The sequence below is a fragment of the Girardinichthys multiradiatus genome, chromosome 7, assembly GCF_021462225.1.
Source record: "Girardinichthys multiradiatus isolate DD_20200921_A chromosome 7, DD_fGirMul_XY1, whole genome shotgun sequence".
Taxonomy (NCBI): Eukaryota; Metazoa; Chordata; class Actinopteri; order Cyprinodontiformes; family Goodeidae; genus Girardinichthys; species Girardinichthys multiradiatus.
The window spans coordinates 5,440,672-5,459,549 of NC_061800.1; the positions used below are offsets into that span (position 1 = coordinate 5,440,672).

The window sequence follows — 18,878 nt, forward strand, 5'->3', positions numbered from 1 at the left end:
CCGCCCAAGGTTGACTATTTTGAAGAATCTAAAATATAAAAATGTTTAGAGTTATTTCACACCTTTTGTTTACTACATAATTCCATGTGTGTTCATTCACAGTTTTGTTGCCTTTGGTGAGACTCTACAATGTAAACGGTCATGAAAACAAAGAGACCCATTAAGTGAGAATGTGTATCTAAAACGTTTGACGGGTAGTGTATATTTGTCTCATTTTTCTTTTGTGATCTACTATATATAGCTATATATAGCTACAATATACATATTTAACATATATATGTATATATATATATATATATATATATATATATATATATATATATATATAAGTTAAATATATATATGTGATATACAGGTCCTTCTCAAAATATTAGCATATTGTGATAAAGTTCATTATTTTCCATAATGTCATGATGAAAATTTAACATTCATATATTTTAGATTCATTGCACACTAACTGAAATATTTCAGGTCTTTTATTGTCTTAATACGAATGATTTTGGCATACAGCTCATGAAAACCCAAAATTCCTATCTCACAAAATTAGCATATTTCATCCGACCAATAAAAGAAAAGTGTTTTTAATACAAAAAACGTCAACCTTCAAATAATCATGTACAGTTATGCACTCAATACTTGGTCGGGAATCCTTTTGCAGAAATGACTGCTTCAATGCGGCGTGGCATGGAGGCAATCACCCTGTGGCACTGCTGAGGTCTTATGGAGGCCCAGGATGCTTCGATAGCGGCCTTTAGCTCATCCAGAGTGTTGGGTCTTGAGTCTCTCAACGTTCTCTTCACAATATCCCACAGATTCTCTATGGGGTTCAGGTCAGGAGAGTTGGCAGGCCAATTGAGCACAGTGATACCATGGTCAGTAAACCATTTACCAGTGGTTTTGGCACTGTGAGCAGGTGCCAGGTCGTGCTGAAAAATGAAATCTTCATCTCCATAAATCTTTTCAGCAGATGGAAGCATGAAGTGCTCCAAAATCTCCTGATAGCTAGCTGCATTGACCCTGCCCTTGATAAAACACAGTGGACCAACACCAGCAGCTGACACGGCACCCCAGACCATCACTGACTGTGGGTACTTGACACTGGACTTCTGGCATTTTGGCATTTCCTTCTCCCCAGTCTTCCTCCAGACTCTGGCACCTTGATTTCCGAATGACATGCAGAATTTGCTTTCATCCGAAAAAAGTACTTTGGACCACTGAGCAACAGTCCAGTGCTGCTTCTCTGTAGCCCAGGTCTGGGGAATGCGGCACCTGTAGCCCATTTCCTGCACACGCCTGTGCACGGTGGCTCTGGATGTTTGTACTCCAGACTCAGTCCACTGCTTCCGCAGGTCCCCCAAGGTCTGGAATCGGCCCTTCTCCACAATCTTCCTCAGGGTCCGGTCACCTCTTCTCGTTGTGCAGCGTTTTCTGCCACACGTTTTCCTTCCCACAGACTTCCCACTGAGGTGCCTTGATACAGCACTCTGGGAACAGCCTATTTGTTCAGAAATTTCTTTCTGTGTCTTACCCTCTTGCTTGAGGGTGTCAATAGTGGCCTTCTGGACAGCAGTCAGGTCGGCAGTCTTACCCATGATTGGGGTTTTGAGTGATGAACCAGGCTGGGAGTTTTAAAGGCCTCAGGAATCTTTTGCAGGTGTTTAGAGTTAACTTGTTGATTCAGATGATTAGGTTCATAGCTCGTTTAGAGACCCTTTTAATGATATGCTAATTTTGTGAGATAGGAATTTTGGGTTTTCATGAGCTGTATGCCAAAATCATCCGTATTAAGACAATAAAAGACCTGAAATATTTCAGTTAGTGTGCAATGAATCTAAAATATATGAATGTTACATTTTCATCATGACATTATGGAAAATAATGAACTTTATCACAATATAATAATATTTTGAGAAGGACCTGTATATATATATATATATATATATATACTGCTCAAACAAATAAAGGGAACACTTAAACAACACAATATGACTCCAAGTAATTAGGAAGCAACACTGATTGACAATCAATTTCACAGCTGTTGTGTAAATAGAATAGACAACAGGGGGAAATGTTTGGCGATTAGCAAGACACTCAATAAAGGAGTGGTTCTGCAGGTGGGGACCACAGACCACTTCTCAGTACCGATGCTTTCTGGCTGATGTTTTGGTCGCTTTTGAATGTTGGTGGTGCTTTCACACTCGTGGTAGCATGAGACGGACTCTACAACCCACACAAGTGGCTCAGGTAGTGCAGCTCATCCAGGATGGCACATCATTGCGAGCTGTGGCAAGAAGGTTTGCTGTGTCTGTCAACGTAGTGTCCAGAGCCTGGAGGCGCTACCAGGAGACAGGCCAGTACACCAGGAGACGTGGGGGAGGCTGTAGGAGGGCAACAACCCAGCAGCAGGACCGCTAACAGGAGGAGCACTGCCAGAGCCCTGCAACATGACCTCCAGCAGGCCACAAATGTGCATGTGTCTGCACAAACAGTTAGAAACTGACTCCATGAGGATGGTATGAGGGCCCGAAGTCCACAAATGGGGGTTGTGCTCACAGCCCAACACCATATAGGACGCTTGGCATTTGCCAGAGAACACCAGGATTGGGAAATTTGCCAATGGCACCCTGTGCTCTTCACAGATGAAAGCAGGTTGACACTGAGCACATGTGACAGACGTGACAGAGTCTGGAGACACCGTGGAGAGCGATCTGCTGCTTGCAACATCCTTCAGCAAAACCGGTTTGGCAGTGGGTCAGTAATGGTGTGGGGTGGCATTTCTTTGGAGGGCCGCATGTGCTCACCAGAGGTAGCCTGACTGCCATTAGGTATCGAGATGAGATCCTCAGACCCCTTGTGAGACCATATGCTGGGGTGGTTGGCCCTGGGTTCCTCCTAATGCAGGACAATGCTAGACCTCATGTGGCTGGAGTGTGTCAGCAGTTCCTGCAAGATGTAGACATTGAAGCTATGGACTGGCCCGCCCGTTCCCCAGACCTGAATCCGATTGAGCACATCTGGGACATCATGTCTCGCTCCATCCACCAACGTCACGTTGCACCACAGACTGTCCAGGAGTTGGCGGATGCTTTAGTCCAGGTCTGGGAGGAGATCCCTCAGGAGACCATCCGTCGTCTCATCAGGAGCATGCCCAGGCGTTGTAGGGAGGTCATACAGGCACGTGGAGGCCACACATAATACTGAGTCTCATTTTGACTTGTTTGAAGGACATTATATCAAAGTTGGATCAGTCTGTAGTGTGTTTTTCCACTTTCATTTTGTGTGTGACTCCAAATCCAGGCCTCCATTGGTTAATAAATTTGATTTCCATTGATGATTTTTGTGTGATTTTGTTGTCAGCACATTCAACTTTGTACAGAACAAAGTATTCAATGAGAATATTTCATTCATTCATATCTAGGATGTTTTGAGTGTTCCCTTTTTTTTTTTGAGCAGTTAAAATTCAAAACAAATGTTACTTATATGGACACTGACTGAACATGCTTTGGTTTTCACTTCTGCATTTACAGTTACAACCAAGAAAATTAACAAATTAAATTTAGATTTAGGTTTCTTAAAGTGATTCACGACATGTTGATGTTTGGCTCCCTCTCCTGGTTAGTCTCAGACCTGCTGCTGCAGGTACAAATCAGCCATTACAAACAGCAGAAACAACAGAGACCACAAAGAACAACTTCTGATTCTTAATGTCCAAAAAACACAGGAAATGATCTTTGACCCAAAATCTGTTGGAGACAACTCACCAGTGGTCATCACAGTATTGCCCTGATGGATTTTGGATTTTTATAAATACCAGGGAAACAAATAAACAACAAACTCACATGGCATGCTAAGGGTGACTATGTCTGCACCAGGGTCTAGCAGCGACTGCACTTCCTCCGCAGGCTGAGGTCCTCTGGTGTCAGTCTGCTTTTTTATCATGCCGTAATAGAGAGCATCGTCAGATACAGCATCTCAACCTGGTTCGGTAACCTGTCTGTCCAAAAGAAGGCCCAGCTCACCTGGCTCATACAAAGCTTGGCTCCCATTGGCTATGAAGCTGATGGGAGCCAAGCAGCATCCCTCACTTCAGAACATCTTTGACTAAACAATAACCAGACACGCCTGGAAAATTATCTCAGACCCCACTCACATCCTTTACTCAGTGTAACAGCTCCTTTCCTCATGTCGGCGCCTCAGAGTTCCTGCTTGCTGACTGAACCGCTACAAGAACTCATATGTTCTACTCTCCATCAAAGCCTTAAACAACAGCAAAAACATTAGATTATGATTATAGAATGTACAGGTAACGGTCAATAGTTCTTTTAATAATTTAATGTGTTTTTATTGTATATATTTGTTTCATTTTGATCTTATACATGAGTGAATGTTGCGTGATGTCTGAAGTTTTTTATTGTGCAGTAGTTAGTGTTTGTATCTAAGACGAATTTTCTTTTCTTTGGAAATAAAGTTAATCTGCCTGCCTGCCTGCCTGCCCACTTCAGGGTTAACTTCCTCCACTTTCAGTTTAGGAGGGTTAGGCACATGTAAATAATGGGTTCACCGGGACATTGAAAAAATTGGGCTTTACTGCACATTTATGCAGTGACTGTTACCAGCTAAACTGACCCCGGTCGCCGTCTCTATCAACTCCGAACCCAGCCGCGAGCTCTCTTTGCACTCATTTCCTTCGTGGTGGTCTCTATCTGACAGCGCACAGCAGACACACGCATGCGCACTCACACATAGATACACATGTAACATGTTAAAAAAGCACTTTAGTAATAATTTTTTTTAATTTATGTTATAATAAGTTTTTGTGAATTTGATCTCTTTGAGCAATTTTATTTCCCATGGTTTTATTGATTTTCCCTATGAGAATTGCCTTTCTGCACTCTGCCTTGTTTGTGGGCTCCGGTAGCTCTTCCCGGCCCTCATAGCTTCCCCCTTTTCTCCCCTCCCTCACAGTGTTGTTCTGCACTGCTGAAGGTAAGTCGTGGGAAATATTGCTGCTATGATAAAGTGATGTTTTCTGTGCTATTTTTGGCTCCCATTTAAATTGTTCTTCAGTTTTGTTTTTCTCTGTAATTGGGTACCCAGCTTTGTAAATATTTGATTGTTAAAGGTTGCCGGTGTGTTAGCAATGGATCGGTTTACTACTCCTAAATCACCTAAAGGTAGAGGTGTTTGGTTCAGCAGTGATGCTGACAGTGGGGCTGTTGGACATTCAAAGCTCGCATATGATGGTTGTGCAGAATCAGGGCTAGGTCATAGCCAGGGTTGTACTTCTATTGATGAGTTCATGAGGGAGGTTCCCCCACTTTCACACCCCTCAGTGATGTTGACGCCCTTCATCACCTTACAGACATGGTTGGGCAGTTGGGTGCTCAAATTGGTGAATCTATTGTTTCAAAACTAATGTCAGCTGGTGTTGTAAATATAAACAGTGAATCCCAGCCGACCTTTGTCACTCAGAATTCACACTGTGACAGTAGCAAATATGACCAACCTCCTATAACAGTCCATGTTAAATCTGATAGGGTACTCCAAACGTATAGAGGTGACAACACTGACAAATGTTCAGTTCAAGACTGGATTGACTTGACTAAAATGCACCTCAGAAAACAAGGCATACCTACCTGTGGTCAAGAAGAAGAGGTCATGTGCCACTTAATGGGCAAAGCCAAAGGTGTGGTGTAGATTGCCCTGCGTAGTGATCCTTCACTTGATGTTAAGAAAAATCCTGAGCTGATATTTGATGTCCTTCTCCATTACTTCAGTGAAGCTCCCTCATGTCTCCCTGTTGGGTGTGAAAACTTGTATCTTGTGTTTATCACTCATGAGACTTATACATTCCGTACTGAGCTGAACACGTGAACTCAGCATGTGAGCCTGAAGGCCAGGGTGAATCGCACCCTGTTTCTTGTTTCTACTTTCCACTGTTATCTTTTTCTCACCAGCCCATAAATAAAGACTGGGAGCCTCACTCTGTGTACTTTGCACTGCAGAGTGTGGGCTACCTCTTGCTGCAAGATAACAGAGACTCTGTGTCGTTCCTCTGAGTTTGACTAATTAATACCTAACATTAAATTGGTCCTTCGAGCCGGATATTTGAACTAACTTAGGCTTCTATCTTTGCAGTGACCGAAGGATCCCTGGGGACTACCTGACGCCGAGGAAGCGCTACCGCATAGTTGCCCCAGGCACGGTGGCTGAAAGCCCGGTGCAGCAATTGGAAAGGTATTATTCCGCCGGAAAGGAATAGCGATAAATTAGGTAGGATCCCGCCGTAAGGGGATCAGAAACAACTAGGTAGTATTCCGCCGTAAGGGAATGAAACTAAGTGTTGTGAAAATAAGTGTTGAAAAATAGTAGAGCTCATAAAATGAAACAGATTAACCTTAAACAACTGTGGGGTAATTAAAATACTAACTGTGTGACTGTGTTGTGTGTGTTTGGAGGACTAAGCATTTTGAAAGAATCATACCAAGATTCTGCTAGTCCTGTGTTTTCTTTTGCCCGAATAAAATTACGTACTGACGATCACTACGAGATACAGGACGGGTTTCATCCCTGAAAATTAACACCGCTGCGAGATAGCCGCAGTCGAAGTGCGTGTTAATGTGCTCTCTGTGATCTCATGTCAGTAAACTTCTATTCGGGACATTCATAGTTTGAAGAAAAATAACAAAGAACGGGGAAGGGACAGAGCAAAAGCTCAGATTTAGAAGATGTAAAGTTTATGGAAAATTATGTGAAGGGGGCCGAAGAAATATGTAAACGATGGCATAAAAAATATGGATTTTCAGGTAACTTAATTATCACTGAAATCCTAAAACTACACGGGGATCTTAAACTGGAGATTATGCATTCAAAAGATTCAAGAGACAATAAAAAACCTTGCCAGATTATAATTTCAAAGGGACCTCTCAGTCCCTGCGTGCACACAGTTGATAAACAGATTAAAACAAAAAGATGAATAAAAAAAAAACAGCAAGAGCAGCCTTTAACTGACAAAGCCATAATACTGAGACCTTAAGAAAAGCACAGGGAAAAAACTTTCAGCTTTAATGAAAACAAATAAGGGGGGCGGACCGCCACCCATCCCAGTTTAGAATACCAAGGTAGCCCCAAATTATAATGGTGTTATACTATCAACGATACCATGATAAAATGCAAAAGATTCATTTTACAGGGAAATTATTCCATATTTGGCTCAGATTGTGTGCATTCTTGATTTTCTTCCTCTTTGAGAGAAGTTAAATTTCAGCTCTGTAAAACAACCTTGACAAAGAGATGCAGCTGCCTGAAATCGAAGATAAAACTTCTGCAAACAGCAGAAGCCTGTCTCTGCTGAAAGCTCTGATAAAGATTGTAACTCTACCCTGCACGTGTCAAACTCAAGGTCCACGGGCCAAAACCGGCCCCCAGACGTTGATGTGATTCTCTAGAAGTAGAGCCTTTAATATGGTGATTGTGTGCTTGAATGTTATTTTGTCAATCAATAAGCAGTTTTGTCTACATTCTGCCACAATCTGCCTTTTGAAAATGTTTTGAATCTTGCTCTTTATGTATAAAAAAAAGAAAAATTGGCTAAAGTCTGCAGCTATAACTATGTGTATTTAATCTGAGATCCTCTCCAAATGCAACAGTATATGTCAGTCTACATGAGATACTAACAACTTCACCTACTGGTATAATATAAAGATCTGAGTGAATATGTGAAACAAACAATGATGAAAGTTTTTCAACAGGTGATGCTCATCCAGGAGGACAACAGTGTTCCTAGGAAATGCAGCTCATTCATTGTGTGAATGCTGAAGGCACTATTGAGATCCTGTTTCTCTTTATTTATTCTTTATTATTCCATCTTCTTCTTATTATTATTCTGGTTGCTTCTGTACACTTTTTGATTCGCTACTCTTCCTGCATACTTTGTGCTATTTCAACCGTTCAAATTTCACAATATTCAGCCCTTTCAGGACATTCCGGCTATGACTTTTGGTATTCATAACTTATCCACTTTTTAAAATATTCAGCTGTTTGTGTTTTTTTTTTTTTTTTTGCTCCCATTGAAATGAATGGGAAACCTCAAAAATTCAGCTAAAAATTCACTGTTTTTGCCATTTAACTACTTCCGCGTACTTTCAGCTAGAAACACCATTCAACTTTTAAAATGCTTTCACAGCCCTCTGCTATTATTGTATAATTCAACTTTTTGATATCTTTTACAGTTTTTCTACCATTTGGATTCAAACTTTATTACAATTTTTTCAGATTTTTAGTTTTATAATGTAATCCAATGACGGAATTCTTCTGTTGCTAGAGTGTACACTGTAGATTTTTGAATAACCTGAAAAAGAAAGAACAAACTCTCTTCACTTGCTCAATTTTCACTCTACCTATACAAATTATACATCAAAACGTAGGTTGCTCTTTCGCGATTAAGAAAATGTCTCCCTCATTGATGTGGCACAAACAGTTTTCCGGCAACACGCCCCAAAGCAACGCAAAGTCAACACACCTTGTATAGGAAATCTATAGGAATTTCAGAAAAAATCTGAGCAAAAAAATCCTTAAAGTCACATGTTTTCGAATCGCCGCCTCTCATAAACCGTTCGAGGTAGAGACATGAGCCTTGTGCAGATTTTTCTTCAGACCTTGCTGGCGCTCACAGTGAAGCAATTTATTTGATACCTTTTATCGTTTTGTCATAAAAAAGGTTTGTTTAGGAGTACCAAATCTGTCCTTCCCAAAATCAGAAGGGGAGGATGGGGCAAGCACAACCAGAGTTGGACAGAGGACTGAGAAGACCTGGGGCCATTGTTTGTTGCATTAGAGAACAAGCTGTGCAGACCCAGATCACAGTCTCCCAGGTCCTCCTTTAAGGTTGGAGGTGGGACCTCCATAGGTATCTAATGTTGAGCCTTATCCAGAACCCAGGTTTTGTCCAGTGGGTCACGTCTGCAGTAAAGCTTTAACTCGTCATAGTAGACAAGTTTTACCTTAGACCTCAGGTTTTTCTGGATCCGCTAAAGTAGGTCATCCAATTCCCTAATGACAAAGAATGGTCCTTTGTATAAAGGGAAAAACTTCTGACATGGCGTGTTCCTTTGATGAGATACCAAACAGGATCTCCAATCTTGTATTGTTTGTGTCAACCATTCTTGTCATTTTGTCTCTTTGCACATGTGACTGACTCAGGGCTAGCTCTATCCACTCAGGCATCTGTTGTACGTACTCTGAGGCTAAAGGTTGATTGTCTGGGTCAGGAAACAGACCTGCAACAAGATCCACTGGTTCACCTAGGTCCTGGCCAAACATTATGATTTTTGAGGTAAAACCTGTAGCACTCTGCTCAGTGGCCCTGTAGGCCACAAAAGCGTAAGAAATCATCGCGTGCCGGTCCCGGTGTCGACGTTCAGCTGTCGTTGCCATGATCCTTTGGAGGATGGCACTGAAATGTTCCAAATGGCCATCTGACTGGGGTCTGAATGGTGTTATGTGAGTTTTGTCTATGCCGAACAAATTGCACATCCCCTGGAACACCGCTGATAGTCCTACTGAATAGACCGTTAGAATTTGTATTATGGCAAGAAAAGAGCAGCTAAGTAAAGAAAAACGAGTGGCCATCATTACTTTAAGAAATGAAGATCAGTCAGTCCGAACAATTGGGAAAACTTTGAAAGTGTCCCCAAGATTTATTCAAAATTGAAGGCATAATGAACCATCATGGCTACCACAGCAGCAGCGGCATGCTATTCCATCCGGTTTGCGTTTAGTTGGACCATCATTTATTTTTCAACAGGACAATGACCCCAAACACACCTCCAGGCTGTGTAAGGGCTATTTGACCAAGAAGGAGAGTGATGGGGTGCTGCTCCAGATGACCTGGCCTCCACAGTCACCGGACCTGAACCCAATCGAGATGGTTTGGGGTGAGCTGGACCGCAGAGTGAAGGCAAAAGGGCCAACAAGTGCTAAGCATCTCTGGGAACTCCTTCAAGCCTTTTGTAAAACCATTTCAGGTGACTGCCTCTTGAAGCTCATCAACAGAATGCCAAGAGTGTGTAGAGCAGTAATCAAAGCAAAAGGTGGCTACTTTGAAGAACCTAGAATATAAGACATATTTTCAGTTGTTTCACAATTTTTTGTTCAGTATATAATTCCACATGTGTTAATTCATAGTTTTGATGCCTTCAGTGTGAAGCTACAATATTCATAGTCATGAAAATAAAGAAAACTCTTTGAATGAGAAGGTGTGTCCAAACTTTTGGTCTGTACTGTATTTTTGCAGTCAGCTTTACAGTGTGGGAATGTTCTGGTATGCTCCTTCGGGCCTCACTGTCCTAACAGTGCACACCTCCAGCTGTGGCTCACCTGGCTGTGGACTGCTCTAACAGTTTTTGGACAGTTTTTCTTCATCACCAATACTATTTTTATAAACTGCAACAGTTATAGAGTCTTGTTCAGTTTCTGCTGTGTCACTGTAAGCCCTAGCCACCTATCCATAAATGTATTCTCTTTAAGGGCCTCTCTAGGTCTCTAGGGCTGTGTGCAGTTTCCAGCTCTGTCCCCAGGCCTTTTGTATGAGCAAGGGTTTTTGTGGATAGTGGCCCCCTCTGCTACCGCTAACAAGAATTTTATCTGATTGCCATTGTATATTTGGACAAATAGTTGGCTTCGGCACAGCTCTCAAACCTGTGTAGGAATTCCTTCTATAGTTTAGTGCCATCATATTGGGCCAGACTAAAGGTGGGGACCCTCTCTCTCAGATTGCCGTACTCTTTACTTCTAGATGAGAGCTGCCAAGACACACTCCAGGTCTTCCTTACTTTTCAGTGGGGCTGGCACTGTGCGGTGGTTCCCCCCTAGCTTATGGCTTTGTTCAGGTTACAGGAGCTATAGGTTGCTGGTGTGCTATGTACAAAACCCATGTGAGCAGAAGAAAAGGGGTTTAAATCTGGATAGTGCTCTTTAATATGTAGGGGCTGAATAATTGTGCCCAGAACTGCCTGGGTTTCCCCCATGGCCGACCCCTTGATATTCAGCATCAACAAAATGGGTTTGTGCAGGGAAACTGTGGTTGAGCCACGAACCTGTTGACTTTCAAAGATTATTTATCATTCACATAAACTGGAATCTGTCAGACAAATAAGATTTAAATCAGCCTATTGCTGATCTCTACAGCACATTCAGGCCTTTCTAAGAGAATATTGTGATCCACTGTATCAAATGCAGCACTGAGATCTAACAGAACCAGTACAGACACAAGTCCATTATCAACCGGCATAAACATATACACCCGTTCTCCATTCACTTCACTGGCATCCTGTCTCTGGTCAGATCATCTACAAAATCTCTCTAGTCACATTCCACTGTCTGCCTGATAATGCTTCACTTTTCTTAACAGACCTCCTCAACCTTCATTGTCCCTCATACACTCTCTGCTTCTCCAACACCCACCTTCTTCACATTCCCAGGACACACTCCTGCACCATAGGAGACTGGGCCCTTTCCTGTGCTGCCCCTCAGCTGTGGAACATACTGCTTCCACATTTGAGGGCTTCTGAGACCGCTTTAAGGCTTGAAAACGTTTCTTTTTAACCAATGGGTTTTTTTTCTGTGTTCATTGCAGTCACTACTTTTACTTGACGTCTTTTTTTATCGTCTCTGTTTTTAATAGTTTGGGTTTTTTTTAACTGTAGCACTTTGAAATATTCTGTAAATGTAAAGTGTGTTGGAAATCAAATTTTCTATTATTTATACACTTAAGACATGCTTATTATTGCATTTTAAAGCAATTTATTTAATTGTTTTTATTAAATTGTTTACTTGCTCTTTCTCTTTTGTACTTGTGCTCGTCGTCTTCTGCCTATCCGGGACCGGTTGCAGGGGCAGAAAACCCTAACCCTAACCCTGCTTCATTCTCCCCTCACCTGTTAACAAGATACCAAGATACTTGCTCTCCTCAACTTGAGGCAGGACCTCCCCTCCAACTTGAAGAAGGCAGGCCACCCTTTACCGGTCGAGAACCATGGCATCCTCCTCCTTTTCTCTTTCATGCATTTCAATTACTCATAAAATAAGCTTAAGTAGTTAAATAAAACAATCTGCAGGAATTCCCAATTTTTTTTATCCAATTATTCAATTAATTGTCAGAATAAATTATGATAATCATTAGCTGCCTCCCTAGTGAGAATACATTCCAGCAGCAGGATGACAGCAATCAGGAAACAACATGATGTCAGGAAAAAAGAACTTTATTCTTATTAGTCTGGAATAAATACTTTTTGTTATATTTGATTATTTTATAAGATAGAAAACACAGTAGTTACAAAATAAAAACAAGATCTAGTTAAGTCATTATATTTAATCATTTAAACACACTTCAATAAATATTTTTGCTTCTTTTTTTTTCTTTAGTTTTACAAAAATGGAGTGTGAGAACAGCTGAGCGAACAACAATGGATTAAAGGTCAGTAGAGTAGACACCTGTCAACACAAACACCTGCATAGGCCACAGGAATACACAAACTAAAACCGTTACAGATTTCCAGGTTTTCACACACGTGTCCACAGCACTATTACAGCTACATACAACTTTCCAATCGGTCTATTTGAGCACTAGTCTGCACAGAGATGTATCATCATACAGTACACTGAAGAACACAATCAGAGCAAGCTTTATAAGACACGTGGGTAACAGAGGGGCCGCAGCACCCCGATCTTTAGTTCTTCCAACACAGGGTTTATTTCAGCCTGCTGTGATTCCCATCTGTGTGTGTGTTGTGTAAACCGAGGGTCAGTTTAAACTTGCACTCAGGGAGACAAAGAGTTAAACATATCAGCTGCAAGAACAAGTTTCTTGCAGCTTTTGAAAACTGTTATTACATTAGCCCATTTTTATGGGATAACTTACCTGACATGCAGAGGTCAAACCTGTTTTAAAGAAGCCTAATGTTGATTCAATCAGAAAAAACAGGTTCATATCAAATCTAATGTTTTTTTTTGGAAAAGACCAAAGGGTTCGTTGTTTATAAATGCACTCCTTTGTGACAATTTGTTTTTTAGTGCTTAATGACCTAAATGACATATACCAGCAACATTGTAACAGCATACAAATCTGTCCCTATATTACTGCTGTCTTTAACATTCCTGATCATAAACAATGCAATTTTCCTAAAAGATTTAAGTGATCAGATACCCCATATCTGAAAGATCATATACGGGGTTCCTCAGGGTTCCATTCTCGGGCCACCTTTATTCAATATCTACATAGTTCTCCTAGGTTTAGTAATAATATTGCATCTCTATCTATACTGATGACAAACAGCTTTATAGTTTTGTGTGACTGCAGAAGTGATCTACAGTAGCCCAATAATCGTCTTCATAAAATTAAAGAGTGAGAATTTCCTTTTTTTTCATGCAGAAAAAGACGTAAGTTAATAATTTTGGTGGTAAAAATGTATTTAATTAATTAATTTTGGAACAAACTTTATGAAAACAGAAGATCTGCAGAAACTGATGGCTTCTTTCAGTCAGAACTATGATCTTTATTGTTTATTGCTGTTAAGAGCCTATTTATCTGTTTATTAATTTATTGATTGATCAGTTCTTAGAGATTACATTTTTCTGACCATACATTTACTGCTTTTGTCTTTCAATGGTATGCCTTAAATTCAAAGTAATTATTTTAATGTAGTTCCTTGCTTCTGTAAAGTACTTCTTGTGAGGTATAAATAGTGCTATAGAGTAAACTTCCCTTGTCTTTAATGCATGCACATGTACCTTCCATTTCAACAATAAAGAGGAAAAGTGAACACTGCCCGTCAATAATGGAGACACAACAAACCCACTGATAGGAACCTCAATGGGTAAAATAAACCTGAGTGATTTCACAACTTTACACCAATCTGCTGCACTTATGAAGATTTAAGGTGAGATGGAGCACACCTCAGGGATCAGGGTGCAGCAGTTAGTTACAGAAGAAACAAAGTAATATACTCACTGACCGCTGCAGAAAAGCAATGCACTCAGTAGCAGACCACACTTTTTCCATCAAAAATACTGCAAAGAGAACATCTAATTGGCCAAAAGATATGTGCCTGCAAGTGTATATGTGCTAGCTTGTGTGTGTGTGAGAGTTTGAAAGTCCTAGAGAGCTAGCAATATGCAGAACCTTCCTTTAAATCTTGTGGGCTAGCATGAAAACAACTGAACTCTACTGCTATGATGAAATAATTTCGAATTCCTCTGAGCTATTTGCTGCACATTTTTGTACTAACAAGCTCTTTTCAGTAATTTAGGCCTAGCAAACAAAATGTCAGCTTGGTAGTTTCATAGTCAGAGTCAATTTATTGGTAAAACAAAAAGTAGGAAAATGTATGTAGACAGCCTGTGAAAGCCATAAAACTAGAGATTCACCCAGAAATTGGTTGAGGGCCAGAATTAGCCGTTTTTCAACTTAATCAGCCCTGAAGAGTGACTGGTGACAGGCTGGTTGAAACTTTGATCTTTTTCCGATCAGTCCACAAAATCATTAGAAGCTTTTTAAAAGAAGACTATATTTTTCTACGATAGTGTGTCAGCTTTATTTTTGAACTGATAACACAGCAAGACCTCGATGGGCACTGGTCATTTCAAAATGGAGCTGTCTGCCATAACAGGATGTTTCAGTCTTGAACCACTCACTCACACCGCTAGCTACGCTAGCCTTGAATAATGTGTAGGACTATGGCAGATCCGAGTGTCAACATGAGATAAAGTGTAAAGTTTAGGTATTCTAAGGTTAAAATCCCAGTGCCAAAATTGCTCATTTTTGAGTTAATCTCAAGTTTATCATCAGCATTTGCATTAGGCACACCTTGTTAGATGCACAGTTACCATCACTGTGGCACTTCAGTGTGATGGTGAGCAAATTGCATTTCTCCACAAAATAGTTGCTTCTTGCAAAACTTCATTAAATTTGTAGCAAGGCAAACTAATAAACATTAGAATCATCTTTTTATGAAATTATTACTTTTTTGCTTTTCATATGGAGTTAAGTTCTCATGTGCTGAGCAACCATGGATAACAGTGCCTGATCAGAACACATACAATGCTGGATTTAATTTTGTATGTTTTTAGACAAACAAAATGCAACAAAACTGTAAAAAGCTAGTAGAACAAGTTAAAATTGCTAGAATATCATACTGATCCAACCAGTTTAAAAGCTTTATTACACCTCTTCCTAAAAATACACCAGTCCATTGCATTTTCTGAATATTCTTTTCTTCCATCTCTCTCCGACCGCTACATGTACACTGCTTAGTAGCGGGTCTGATGAAGTCTCCAGAATGGACTGCGGCATGTCGCCCATGGGCAACCTCTATTAGTGAACTGACATGGAACTGTTTTCAGCAGATAACAGGAAGGCTGAATGTTTTAAACAAAGTTGCTTTGTTTGGAAATGTTGGCAGCCTTTTAGGAGCATCTACATTCTCAATGGAAAACAGCCAGATACTGTTTTTGTAATGCTAGTCTAGAATGCTAATAACAATTTAACATGTCAACTCTATAATCATTTTATAAATGGTTTAAAATAATAAAACCCTGTCTTACAACGACTGCTCTCTCCTATCAGTTAAAACTGGCATCAGCAGGTTAAAGCTTTATGAAAAACAAAATCAGAAATCCACCACTGATTGGTGCATGTCTATAATGAGGCACATTGAAAAGTTTTGCTTTTGTGGGACCACACTGTTTGAGTGTACAATAGAAAAACAGATCTGAATGTTTTTGGATCATAGTGGCTCTGTTGTTCAGCGCCTCTCACTACTGAAACCCTGAGCTCCCTCTCAGTCATGTTCAGACTGGATTTCACTTTCCTCTCTGTAAACACTGAGAAATAACTCTGAAAATTGGCTCTAATTTAATATTTCTAATTACTCGTACTCGTCGTCTTCCGCTTATCCGGGACCGGGTCGCGGGGGCAGCACACTCAGCAGAGACACCCAGACATCCCTCTCCCCAGACACCTCCTCCAGCTCCTCCGGGGGGCGTCCAAGGCGTTCCCAGGCCAGCCGAGAGACATAGTCCCTCCAGCATGTCCCGGTCCGTCCCCTGGGCCTCCTCCCGGTGGAACGGGCCTGGAACACCTCCCGAGGATGGTGTCCAGGAGGCATCCGGTATAGATGCCCGAGCCACCTCAACTGGCTCCTCTCGATGTGGAGGAGCAGCGGCTCTACTCCGAGCCCCTCCCGGATGGCCGAGCTCCTCACCCTATCTCTAAGGGAGTGCCCGGCCACCCTACGGAGGAAGCTCATTTCAGCCGCTTGTATCCGGGATCTCGTTCTTTCGGTCATGACCCAAAGTTCATGGCCATAGGTGAGGGTAGGAATGTAGACCGACCGGTAAATCGAGAGCTTCGCTTTTCGGCTCAGCTCTCTCTTCACCACAACGGACCAGCACAGCGCCCCCATTACTGTGGCAGCCGCACCGATCCGTCTGTCGATCTCCCACTCCATTCTTCCCTCACTCGTGAACAAGACCCCGAGATACTTAAACTCCTCCACTTGAGGCAGGAACTCCCCTCCAACCTGAAGAGGACAAGCCACCCTTTTCCGGTCGAGAACCATGGCCTTGGACTTGGAGGAGCTGATCCTCATCCCAGCAGCTCATCCCAGAGTCCAACACGCACCGGGAACAGGTCCGACTTAGTGCCGGCAAGGCGAACCAAATTCCTGCTCCGCTTGTACAGAGATCGGATGGCCCCTAATAAAGGGCCCCCGACTCCATACTCCTGGAGCACACCCCACAGGGCATCACGAGGGACACAGTCGAATACTTTCTCCAGGTCCACAAATGCACATGTGGACCGGTTGGGCAAACTGCCATGAACCCTCAAGTACCCTGTAGAGGGTATAGAGCTGGTCCATTGTTCCTCCTGAAGCCAAGGTTCGACTATCGGCCGGATTCTCCTTTCAAATACCCTGGCGTAGGCCTTCCCAGGGAGGGTGACCTCATCCACCCCCGAAGCCCTGCCACTACGGAGTTTTTAACCACCTCGGTGACTACAGCCTGGGTGATGAAAGAGTCCAACACCAAGGCTCCTGCCACTGTTTCCAGCAGGGAATGCATGATGGCAGGATTGAGGAGATCCTCGAAGTACTCCTTCCACCGCCCGATAATGTTGATAATGATAAAGTTGAGGTCAGGAGCCTCCCACCCCCACTGTAAACAGTGTTGGCGAAGCACTGCTTCCCCCTCCTGAGGCGGTGGACGGTTGGCCAGAATCACTTCGAGGCCAACCGGTAGTCCTTCTCCATGGCCTCACCAAACTCCTCCCAGGCCCGAGTTTTTGCCTCTGCCACCGCCCGGGCTGCCGCACACTTGACCTCATGGTACCCGTCAGCCTCCTCAGGAGTCCCACAAGACAACCACAGCCGATAGGACTCCTTCTTCAGCTCGACAGCGTCCCTTACTGCCGGTGTCCACCACCGGGTTCTGGGATTGCCGCTGTGACAGGCACCGCAGACCTTACGGCCGCAGCTACGGGCAGCAGCATCAACAATAGATGCGGAGAACATGGTCCACTCGGACTCTATGTCTCCAACATCCCCCAGAATCTGGTCAATGCTCTCCTGGAGGTGGGAGTTGAATACATCCCTGGCCAAGGGCTCCGCCAGACGTTCCCTGCAGACCCTCACTATGCGCTTGGGCCTGCCAAGTCTGTCCAGCTTTCTCCTCCTCCAGCAGATCCAACTCACCACCAGGTGGTGATCAGTGGACAGCTCAGCCCCTCTCTTCACCCGAGTGTCCAAAACAAAGGTCTGATGATACAAAGTCGATCATTGACCTCCTGCCTAGGGTGTCCTGGTGCCAAGTGCACTGATGAACACCCTTATGTTTGAACATGGTGTTCATTATGGACAATACGTGACTAGCACAGAAGTCCAATAACAAAGCACCACTCGGATTCAGATCGGGGAGGCCATTCCTCCTGATCACGCCTCTCCAGGTGTCACTGTCATTTGCCACGTGGGCGTTGAAGTCCCCCAGCAGAATAATGGAGTCCCCGGAAGGGGCACTATCCAGCACCCGACAGGGACGCCAAGACTGCCGGGCACTCCGCACTACCACTTGGCCCATAGGCCGAAACGACAGTCAGAGACCTGTCCCCAACCCGAGACGGCTGAGCTAGGGGGCGACAAGCAGACCCGCTCCAGCCCGCCACCTCTCCCCGTGGGCCATTCCAGAGTAGAAGAGAGTCCATCCCCTCTCAAGGAACTGGGTTCCAGAGCCCACGCTATGCGTGGAGGCGAGCCCGACTATTTCTAGTCGATATCTCTCGACCTCCCGCACAAGCTCAGGCTCCTTCCCCCCCAGCGAGGGGGGACATTCCACGTCCCTAGAGCCAGCCTAAGCATCCGGGGATCGAGCCGCTGAGGTCTCCACCTTCGTCTGCCGCCCAATCCTCTTTGCACCGGTCCCTCATGGTTCCCCCTGCAGGTGGTGGGCCCACTGGGGGATGGCCTCGCGTCCCTCGTTCGGGCTTGGCCCGGCCGGGTCCCACGAGGAGCAACCCATATTTCTAATTACTTCAACCCAACTCCAGACAAGCCAACTCAATGACCTCCATTTTTCCTGCGTCTCCTCAGACGGTGGTGAATTTCTCTCTCTGCAAGCAGGCACCTCCAGCAGAATGTGGAAAGTTAACATCACAGACGATCAGCTCCATGTGAGATAAAGAAGTTTCCTATCATTCTGGAAAGCTGCCACATCTTGCCTCTCTGGGGCAGTGGAGATCTTCCAAACACTTGTTGGTTTCAGTGGGTCGAAGATGAAATAAACCCGCCAGTGACTGCTAGCCAGAAATCATGATGGACATGAGAGCAGCT

General features: G+C 43.3%; 1 long non-coding RNA gene across 1 annotated transcript in view; it reads left to right on the forward strand.

The window, feature by feature from the left end:
• The window catches only part of LOC124870764, a 52,460-nt gene extending 39,364 nt beyond the window's left edge, over positions 1–13,096 (forward strand). The window contains exons 2-3 of the long non-coding RNA XR_007038883.1: positions 6,139–6,237; positions 11,893–13,096. This is a non-coding gene — a long non-coding RNA (uncharacterized LOC124870764). The remainder of the gene's footprint in view (positions 1–6,138; positions 6,238–11,892) is intronic.
• Positions 13,097–18,878: the final 5,782 nt, after the last annotated feature.